The following is an 11,583-nucleotide window of genomic DNA, read 5'->3' on the forward strand; positions in this document are numbered from 1 at the left end:
AATAATAATAATAATAATAATAATAATAATAATAATAATAATAATACACAACTTCATTGTCTGAAAGACTTTGTAAAATGTTTCAAAAGACTTCAGCTGGAATACCACAGCGGATGTTCTTTTTCATATTATTACTCAAGATATTATGAGAAATCTGAAGGACGATGGAGATTACTACCACCTCCCTTTTCCTATTAAAAAAAAATTATCAAGACTAAAATATGAATAAACTGGCTACTCAGGAAATCCCGTTTCTTGTATCACTCCACACTGTTTTCACATAACTTTAATTTTTGAGGTAAAACATATTTACAATAAATAAAAAAAATCTAATGTATTACTGACAATAGCCATTAATCAACATAAAAATTTATACCGAATCAAAGAAGCATTAAGTAAATCAATAAATTCATTACTATTAAAATGATATTTTTTCATGATATTTCAGTTATTCTTAGAAGGACATTCACGGACTTTTTTTATGTTATTTTAGTTCATTTAAATCATGGGACACTAAATAATAAAGCTGAAAAAAGGTATCTGATAAAGTAACAGACTGGGGTGTGGTGCAGATTGTATACCTTTCCTAGCCGTCCCGTTTTATGACTTACATTTTGACTTAGTTCTGGTTACTCACGCCTGGTATCTCTCTCTCTCTCTCTCTCTCTCTCTCTCTCTCTCTCTCTCTCTTCTCACAACCCAAGCAGCGACCCACAACAAAAGGCTAACAGCCAGGTAAATCATTCGCTATTTAGGTCAACACAGGCACATTGAATTTTTACTGATAGGCGCTCATTCCGTTTCTGTCTCGTCCACGGGTTTACTGTGTAGGTAGGCTAAGTAGAGCACAATCACTTGCGCTACGGAAGAGAGAGAGAGAGAGAGAGAGAGAGAGAGAGAGAGAGAGAGAGAGAGAGAGAGAGAGAGAGAGAGTAATCTAATCTACAAACGCCACAATATGTGGTATTTGAGAAAAGTATATCTTAGTTTAACCAGACCAATGAGCTGATTAACTGCTCTCCTAGGGCTGGCCTGAAGGATTAGATTTATTTTACGTGGCTAAGAACCAACTGGTTACCTAGCAACGGGACCTAAAGCTTATTGTGGAATCCGAACCACATTATACCGAGAAATGAATTTCTATCACCAGAAGTAAATTCCTCTAAGTCTTCACTGGCCGGTCGGAGAGTCGAACGCTTGGCTAACAGCGTGCTAGCCGAGAGCTCTACCCACCCCTCCAACGAAGAACGTGGTGTTTGAGAAAAACGGCAAAACGTGTAAAGCGGAAGGAAAGGATCCTATTTCTTCTGAACGATCTGCTAGATTGCAGGCGACAGTCTTCGAAAACAAATTGGCATCCAGGAAAAAGGATATTCCTATTTCTTTGAAGACCCGCTTTTCATTAATGGTTTTATTTGTTACTTTTAACGTTATCAAAGTCTGGCTGAACTTTGATAAAGTTAAAAGGGTAAAAACAAAAATTACTGATGCTGTAAAAAGTATACTGATCGAGTTATCTTTTTCAACTAAAAACTTACAGTATTTAAAAAAAAAATGGCAGAGGAAATCTTTTATATTAGGCAAGGGTAAATATAACAGACTGCTTTGTCGTATGTTATTCTCACTCAGTGCCTGACAAATGACCTGTGATTCTTCTTTTTGTCTGTTAGTTTTCAAGTTCTGTTGCTCTAACTCTTCCGCTACTTAGATGTTTCACTTGCGTCTCTCATTTCATTTTGACTTCTTACATCTTCACTCTTTCGTATAACTTATTAATTATCCATTTGTTGCCTTGTCAATATAAATTTACTTATTAAGTAAGCAACTTAAGCAATGTTTTATTTTTTACGACAACTAACAAATTATTCATAGGTATATTAATACTACAATAAGCTAAAAAATAAAAATTTTGGGAACTTAAGATATACGCATGCTAAAAATACTATTAAAAGTACCAAATACTACTATTTTTCTCAGATGTAGTTTTCATCTATTTCCAGCAAAATTCTTTTCAGTGACTCCAAGGAAATACTGTAGGTTTAAAGGCCACACAATACTGAACTTAGAAATTTAATTTCATCGACATTTTTAAATATCTTTAGCTGATCAGTAAAACGTCGTTTTTCTGAACAGAAAAACATATTCAACTCAGTGAATGTTTTCAATTTGTAAAAAACCAAAACAATAAAATCGCTCACCAAAACTTTTTTTTTTTGCTGCATTAAGAACGTTGTTCATTAAACTTGAAAGTTTGCAACAAACCTTTAACAGAAACTTCCACATAGTCCAAAGTTTGTATATGGTTTTAAATTATTTTTATAGCAAAATAAAAAATTCATTTTCTGATTTTACCTCTGTTAATCAATCGCCTGTGAATTAAGAGGTAAGGACAGGGTTTCAACAAAATAAGTTAAACCAAAAGCCCTTAAGGACTCAACAAAAGCATGGAAAATATTTCCCGAATGAGTCAATAATATATAAAAAATAAAAATAATTTGTAAGCACAAGCACACGCAAGCACACCCATGCACACACACACATATATATATATATATATATATATATATATATATATATATATATATATATATATATATATATATATATATATATACTAGATACTAGACTAACCACCTGTGACCCGTTGGGTCACTCAATGTTGAAAATTTCGGGCCAGTTAGGGTTGCATGTCAATGTGATGAAAAAAGTAGCATTTCCATACTTTCGTATATACATCCAAAGGCGTCAGAGACTGGAAGTCATCTTGAAGTCTTCAGAACCGCAGAAGCCTTCAGAATTCCCCTGAAGAAATCTCCGAGGCCTTTCGTGTCCAAGAAGGACCAAATATGATTCTTTCTCCATAAAACAATCTTCTTTAGTATTGTACAAGAAATCCAAGGGCTTCTGAGCCTGGAGATCGCCTTCAAGACTTTCGAAGCCCCAGAGGTCTTCAGAATTCCCAGAAACCTTTGGAATTCCCCCAAAGAAATCTTCGAAACCTTTCAACTTCAGGAAGGACCAAATATGATTCCTTCTCCATAAAACACTGTTCTTTAGAATTGTGGAAGAAATCCAAGGGCTTCTGAGCCTAGAGATCGTCTTGAAGCCTTCGGAAGCATCAGAGGCCTTCGGAATTCCCAGAATCCTTCAGAATTCCCAAGAGCCTTTGGAATTCCCCCGAAAAAATCTTTGAAGCCTTTCGTCTACAGGAGGGACCAAATAAGATTCCTTCTCCATAAAACAATCTTCTTTACTATTGTGCAAGAAATCCAAGGGGTTCACAGCCTGGAGATCGTCTTGAAGCCTTTAGAAGCCCCAGAGGCCTTCGGGTTTCCCAGAAGCCTTCGGAATTCCGAGAAGCCTTCAGAATTCCCCAGAAAAAGTCTTCGAAGCCTTTCGTCTCCAGGAAGGACCATATACGATTCCTACTCCATAACACAATCTTCTTTAGTATTGTGCAAGAAATCCAAGGGCTCCTGAGCCTGGAGATCGTCTTGAAGCCTTTGGAAGTCCCAGAAGCCTTCAACATTCCCCAAAGGAAATCTTCCAAGTCTTTTGTCTCCCAGAAGGACCAAATATGACTCCTTCTCCATATAACAATCTTCTTTAGTATTGTGCAATAAATCCAAGGGCTTCTGAGCCTGGAGATCGTCTTGAAGCCTTTCGAAGCCCAGAGGCCTTTGGAATTCCCCCAAAGAAATCTTCGAAGCCTTTCGTCTCCAGGAAGGACCAAGTACGATTCCTTCTCCATAAAACAATTTCCTTTAATATTGTGACAGAAATACAAGGGCTTCTGAGCCTGGAGATCGTCTTGAAGCCTTTGGACGCCCCAGAAGTCTTCGAAATTCCAAGAAGCTTTCGGAATTCCCCTGAGAAAATGTTCGAAGCCTTTTGCCTCCAGGAAGGACTGAGTACGATTCCTTATCCATTAAACGACCTTCTTTAGTATTAAAAGAGAAATCCAAGGGCTTCTGAGCCTGGAGATCGTCTTGAAGCTTTGGAAGCCCCTGAGGCCTTTGAAATTCCCAGAAGCCTTCGAAATTCTCAGAAGCCTTCGGAATTCCCCTGAGAAAATGTTCGAAGCCTTTTGCCTCCAGGAAGGACTGAGTACGATTCCTTATCCATAAAACGACCTTCTTTAGTATTGTGCAAGAAATCCAAGGGCTTCTGAGCCTGGAGATCGTCTTGAAGCCCCTGGAAGCCCCAGAGGCCTTCGGAATTCCCAGAAGCCTTCAAAATTCCCAGAAGCCTTCGGAATTCCCAGAAACCTTCGGAATTATCTCCAAGAACGTGGGCTTCCTCCGAAGAAATCTTTGAAGCCTTTCGTCTCCAGGAAGGACCAAATCCGATTTATTCTCCATAAAACTCTGTTCTTTAGTATTGTGCAAGAAATCCCAAGACTACAGAGCCTGGAGATTGTCTTGAAGCCTTCGGAAGCCCCAGAAGCCTCCAGAATTCCCAGAACCCTTCGGAATTCCCATTGTAACTTCAAACACACAAACAAGACAGCGTTTTAGTATTGTGTGTGTGTGTGTGTATGTATGTGTATATATATATATATATATATATATATATATATATATATATATATATTCATGTGCGTATATATATATCATCTGCCTTTTACCCAAGGGGCATGGTTACGCCAAAAAGAGTGTACCCTTCTGGTTTGTCGGCAAGTCTAAGGGGTGCAGTTGCTAGGCACACACCCTTTCTTGACACCAGCAAATAATGATACCAGTTTACAGCAGGGAGGGCTTGTGGTCGATAGTGAGCCGAGCACAGTATCACTCAGACAGGGCGTCCACTAATCATTCCCTAGCTCAGAGGGTTGGATAGGACGTGATTCAGTGGAGTAATAGGACGTGATTCAGTGGAGTATATTAGGTCCAGGTAGGATATGAATAACTTGGCTGGCCAGCCCATGTGCATCGTGAAAGCAATAAGAATTAAAATAGATAAAAAAAGAGAAAAGATGCAATTCCAGAACCGGCTCGCCATGTACACAAATACAAGCAATTAGATAAGCGCTCTCCGGGATATCTGCAATACTCACTCTATTCATCTTGGAGACTTCTCAAGTATATCAAAAGGTTGTCACTGTGATAATAAACTTGCAACAGCTGAGCCACGTAGCGACAGGGGTCACTAGGTCATGGACATTCAGACTTTACGACATTAAGCGAAAAGTATTTTTGGGGGGGGACGGGGAGTGGGGGAGGGTTACGAGCTCTCGATCATATCAGCTTTTGCTTGTCCTAAAGCCATAAAATTTTTTGCTAGAAAGTTCTTGACAACGCATGTGCATTAGAATAGATAGCAGAATTCTAAAGTTCTAAACCTTCGAAAGGGCCCCAAAAAGGTGTTCAGGAATGAGAAGCTCCTTGTATAGTGTCTAATCGTCGAAGATCTTTAATATTTTGCCCAAATAATTCCTCGTGCAGCAGTTTTTACAAATCAGTAACGTAACTCTAGGCACTATAATCAACCTCTTCATTGGTATATGGGATGTTTGATTTCTGATGATTCCTCTTCAATCTGTGCTGGGACTTCATTGTTTGGAAAGTTTAAACTTAATATCAAAATTAAATATTCAAATCGATTACTGAATTATACTGGTTTCGATGCATAAGTGAACATGACGTAAAATCTTGACTGTTCTCAAAAGGCCCACCTAAAAAAAAAAAAATGTAAACAAATATTTGATTTGAAATCTACCAATTTTAGAACCGTGAGCCGTCTACGCTACCACGCAGCGATTGAAATCAGATATATTACAAAAGACGGCGAGCTGGACGGTGTAAACCCACCAATTTGTGCTTTCAATAACAACGGTTGTAATTTTAGGACATCAAAAGATTTAGACTAAGACTGAGGGTGCAATTCAGCCTGAATGTTCAAGACTGGTTTGGGGTCAGTCAAGGTGAATAGCTAAATATTATTCAGTAGTAATAAGCAAAGTTCACTTACATGTAATTGTCATTATAAATATTTGAAAACTACAAGATACCTAAGGACGGTGAAGTTTTATAAATTCTGAAAATTTCAGAGGCTGAAATGAAAAACATCTTCAATTCGCCGTCCCTTTAGCTGAAATAACTCAACCATTATTAGGGTACTAGGTGTTGGTGTTTCACATCCCAAGGTCAACTGCACTGGAAATAAAATATATTTCAGTAGTTGTTAGGATAACTAATCATCAAGATTACGCAGCCTATGTTTAGAGTACTCTAGCAAAATAGGACGATTAACACCGGAATCTTAATGATGCTAATTGGTATGAACTGTCATTATCGCTGAATAATTGTGCATAAGCTTGATCTGAAAAAATAATGAATATCTTCAACATCTTGAAACTTATTCAATAATTAATACTGACTTGTTAATTTGTCAAAGGCTCCGGAATAGTAATATATTGGGAGCACAATGTTTGTGGGTTCACACCGAAGTTAAGTATACCTTAGTTTATCCAGACCACTGAGCTGATTAACAGCTCTCCTAGGGCTGGCCCGAAGGATTAGACTTATTTTACGTGGCTAAGAACCGATTGGTTACTTAGCAACGGGACCTACAGCTTATTGTGGAACCCGAACCACATTATAGCGAGAAATGAATTTCTATCACCAGAAATAAATTCCTCTAACTCTTCAAACTCATCTTTTATTCATATAATGTAAATACAGCAGCACACAAGACTCGTCTTTCCATTCTCTCTCTTTTTACCAGATTTTACATCTGACGATTCTGTCTTTTCGGAACATCGATTTGTCTTGTATTCACATGAAGACAGCGGCGTTATATCAGATTATTCTTGAGGGGGGCCAAAGGTTTAGAACTTATGGTATGGGTGGGGTGGCGAGCGAAGCGAGCCCTATCAGCTGGGGGTTGGGGGGCGTTGTAAGCCCCTCCGAGAAATTTTTGGAAATTTGTAAGCATTTAGGAGCATTTTGAAGCCATATAAGAGCTGTATTGAGGTAATAAAGCTGCAAACAGGTGTTATTATTTATATTATTATTCCAAAGGCTAGAGGGACAAACCAAGTCTGGGGGGGGGGGCAAGTGCTCCCCAAAATGACGACCTTGCATAAAGATGATATCCACTGATGTTTACCATATTTATGCCACCACTATAGAACGAATTGCCACCCCATCCAACAGTAAAGCCATGAACATAATTTAATCCTAAAACTCTCAAGTTGTCCAGTACGGAGTAACTGTTATGCATGGACGGTTAGGCCACCACCACAATTAGCTAAACACGCAGTACTTTCAAATTTCGGAAGGCTAAAAATTGAAACAAAATAATAACGAAGTAATTTTGGTAACAAATGCTTTCTCTTCTTTGGTGATGTAAAGGCTCCTTTTAAAATTCTTAGAAACTGTAGAACCAGTGTCAGTGGCTTTGCTTGTCGATCTGTATCAGAATCTGCAATACTTTTCCTTGGTACTACATCCATTACTACCAGAAGCAAGCCGTCTCATCAAAAACATCACGACAGAAAAGATGTTATGTCTTATGTAGGTGAAAACAGAACTTATCTCCATTCGATGGCAGAAAAATATCCGCGAGAAAAAGATAACGGAAAACAAGATTTCCTGCATCAGGTTGGATCGTTCGGCATGGCGGCTGCGACAAAACGTGTTCGGTAAACTTTGCCACTAGTAGCTGTCTGGGGCTAGTCAATTTAGATTGATGATCTACAACCCACGCTATAAGGGTCTCGTTCTCCAAACCAAGATAATTAGTCGGATCTTCACCGGGTTCTGTGAATGCCGTAAAATAATTCTATTCTCTTGCATGGAATCTTAATGATTGTTTACTAAGGATTCTTGCAGTCGTCTGATGATCTGGTATATTTGAACACATGAAATATCATGTAAAAAATGCGCCGAAGTTTCTTCGGCGCAATCGAATTTTCTGTACAGCGTATAATGCTGTATGAAACTCTCAGTCACGGCCGATAAAACTTTCAGCCACGGTCCGGTGGTGGCCTGTCTTGTTGGCACCTATAGCGGTGCCAGACGCACGATCATGGCTAACTTTAACTTTAAATGAAATAAAAACTACTGAGGTTTGAGGGCTGCAATTTGATATATTTGATGATTGGAGGGTGGATGATCAACATACCAATTTGCAGCCTTCTAGCCTCAGTAATATTTAAGATCTGAGGGCGGACAGAAAAAGTACGGACGGACAGGCAAATAGCCGTCTCAAGAGTTTTTTTTTTTTTTTTTACAGAAAACTAAAAATGCGGAAATGATACCCAAAGTAATTTTGTCAAAAGTCGTCATGGGAAACGTAACATGTCCTTATAGTATTTCTTCTTCAACCTATCAGTCATCTTTCACATAACTTCAAAATTTTGCTCAGCTTGAACAGGTGGTATACACATATCCGACAATGACGCGCACGTCAAGAGGAAATTCGCATTGATTACGGAAATTAACTTGGACGAAATTTATTTAATATAAAAAGATCCACCGTCTGAATGGATTCTACAAAACTGGTCAATTTGTATTTCTGTTTAAAGTATTTAAATCACGATCATGATGTATACTGGTAAAATTAAAGATAAGGTAGAGCTGAAAACAGTATGTATAAGGACTGTAGGTGTTTTGTCTTAAATTAGAACCAACTCAACAGAAGAACGATCCTCTTGTTACAGACATGTACAAATTCTTTGTGTACAAGAAATGGATGGAATTTATATAATTACACTAAGAACTTGTAACGTTTCACAGTAATTTAATTACAAAATGATTCACATTTATGAGAAGCATACAAATACTCCATAGGGTATAACGAAGCCTTTTAATATCGCAGATACAAGAGGACAACGTGCTTTTTTTAAAACCTGCTTAAATTTGACTAATGCCACTTTTTTTGTGTATGACACTGCTTTAATTTCAAAAGTTAGCTTCTTCTCATTTCCTTGATCTCTTTTCCTTCAAAACAGGCCAGAATATCAATGTCTTTGAGCTCCAGCCAAACATCTGGGAATCTCCAAGAGACGACGTCTACATAAGATACAACATGAGCAATCAGCAGGTGGCGTCAAGTGTTACTGAGTTTACAATATGTTCCCGAGTGTACCTCACGGCCCTCACTTCACTCTCGGTTCTCTTATCCTATGCTTCAGCGGATATCTATGACAACGCTATTATGATGTGTAAGGATGGCATAAAAATCTAGGCATCCGTTTGCATTGTAAGGATGCCTAGCGACTAGTGAAGGTTGTTGAAAATTTGCCGATTATCCCGCAATGCAAGGTTGCCAAAAAGTATGTGACTGCTAATAAAATTTTTATCATAGTCTCCACAGGGCATGATTAGGCTCTAGATATTGAGGGGTGATGAAAGTCTGCAATCTTCATAGTGTACTGAATGTTAGAAAATAGCTCCATGGGGCACTCAAAGTTCTCTGTACCATTTACAAAGTACGATCGACTGATGACAAGTGAGGGTTGTTAAAATCCCTTAAGAAACTAACGCAAGTTTATCCAACATTCTGAATAGCATTCTAGTCAAAAGCAACTCACGGCTACTGAAAATTTATCTAATATTCCAAAATGTGAAGTTGCTAGCCAATAACAGCTTAAGGCTGAATATGTATGCACGAGTTCATAACACAGCCAGTAAAAAGTAAGAAAATATCGAATTTATACGCTTCAGCTCTTGATGTAAGAACGGTTAGCGGTAAGTAAGAAAAACGGAAATTTTTGCACCACTCCTTCAAGTAGGTGAATATTCAGTGAAAGATGATGAATGTGAAGCACCTTTCAAGAGAACTTTATAGTTCAGCTGCACAGCTGGATGCAAATGGTGTATGCTTCTAATTTTTCACGGCAGTCGAAGCCCAAGCATTTTGAGGATAATACAATAGTTCCATTTATATAACAAAACATATAATTTACCTTACAGTTTGCTCTTGCCCACTGCATGGTGCAGTTTTACCTCCTACATTGCTATTTACCTAAAAATACAAGTTAGCTGGTAGTGTATCTTCATTAACAATGACTTGTAGCAATTACTTGAAAGTCAGTATTTTCAGATTATAAAAAATAACTTTACTTTGCAGCGAGAAAACAATTAAAATTACCCTTTTTCTCTATATTTACAGATATACGAGATGGAGTGCACTATTTCCGATATAACAACAAGCCACAACCTGCGCTTGAAGAAATTACAGTCCAGACAGTTTTAAGAAACTGGCGCCACTACTGCCATGTGATATCTGGAGAAACATATTCATTCTATATAGACGGAGTCGAGTATGTTAACAGTAAAGTACAGGTAGATGACAGAGTGCTGCCACTTAATGGAACGTTCGTCGTAGGACAAGAACAAGATGGACTAGACAGAAGATACAACAGGTTCCAAATCTTGAAAGGCTACGTAGCTCAGTTCAACATTTGGAGTTACGGTTTAGATACTAAAAGCATCCGAGATATTGCAGCATGTAAGCAAGATATACAAGGAAACGTAGTTTCTTCTGACAGAGATGCAATGGACTTGATTAATGCTGATATGAGGCTGGTTCCAATTCACGAATTCTGTAGCCACAACGAAAAATTTTTAATCTTTCCTGAACCATATACATTCCTTTACGCTTCTGATATCTGCAACCTTGTGGGTTCCGTTCTATATGTACCTACAACTATCACAGGAAACAATGACTTAGTGAACGTTTCCCGTAAATATGGTTACTGCCAAAGCATTACCATTAGCATGTGGCTTGGTGCGACTGACAATCAAGAAGAAGGCACCTGGAGGAGGATAAGTGATGGGAAAATACTGACAGTAACTAATTTCAAGCAAGGACAGCCTGACAACATTAAATCAGAAAATTGCCTGGCCAGTGACAAAGACGGTTTTTGGGCGGATTTTAACTGCGTTGATCCAAACACAGGATGCGCACCTTGTGAAGAGCGCTTGCAGATTCCGCTCTTCTTAAGGGGTCTTTGTTTTAACTTAAAAACAGAAAGTATGGTAGAAATCATAGGATATTCGCGAGAAGGTAAACCATATTTCCATGGGTACTATGGCATGATGATCTACAAAGCCACTCCTGCGCGCTGGGCATTACTTGATACTGTTACCAACAAAACAATGGCATATTTGAACATGTCCTCAGAAAATTTATATCCAATTGGAAGGCATTCTTGGACAATAACCGAGAGCATCTGCGATATATCAGTTGGATCCCAACGAGAGCTGAGCCTGTCAGCATGTGGGGATGACAAGTATATGTGTAACAATGGTGAGTGCATAGATCTAAAATCTCGATGTGACGCTAAGGATGATTGCGCTGACGAGACTGATGAAGATAACTGTGCTATTCTGAGAATACCAGAAGATTACCGAAGCTTTAAACCTCCTAAAAACATCTTGAATTCATCTCTTCCATTGCAGCCTCTCGTAAGAATTGAGTTTTTAAGATTTCTGAGCATTGAAGACGTTACAGAGAGCATTCAGATTGAATTCATGATTCAGCTTAGTTGGCCAGACTCACGAATTAAATACATGAACCTCCGAGACGATACTCTCGCCAATCAGTTGGCCGAGGCTGAAATAAACAAAATAT

Source organism: Macrobrachium rosenbergii, chromosome 3 (genome assembly GCF_040412425.1).
Source record: "Macrobrachium rosenbergii isolate ZJJX-2024 chromosome 3, ASM4041242v1, whole genome shotgun sequence".
NCBI lineage: Eukaryota > Metazoa > Arthropoda > Malacostraca > Decapoda > Palaemonidae > Macrobrachium > Macrobrachium rosenbergii.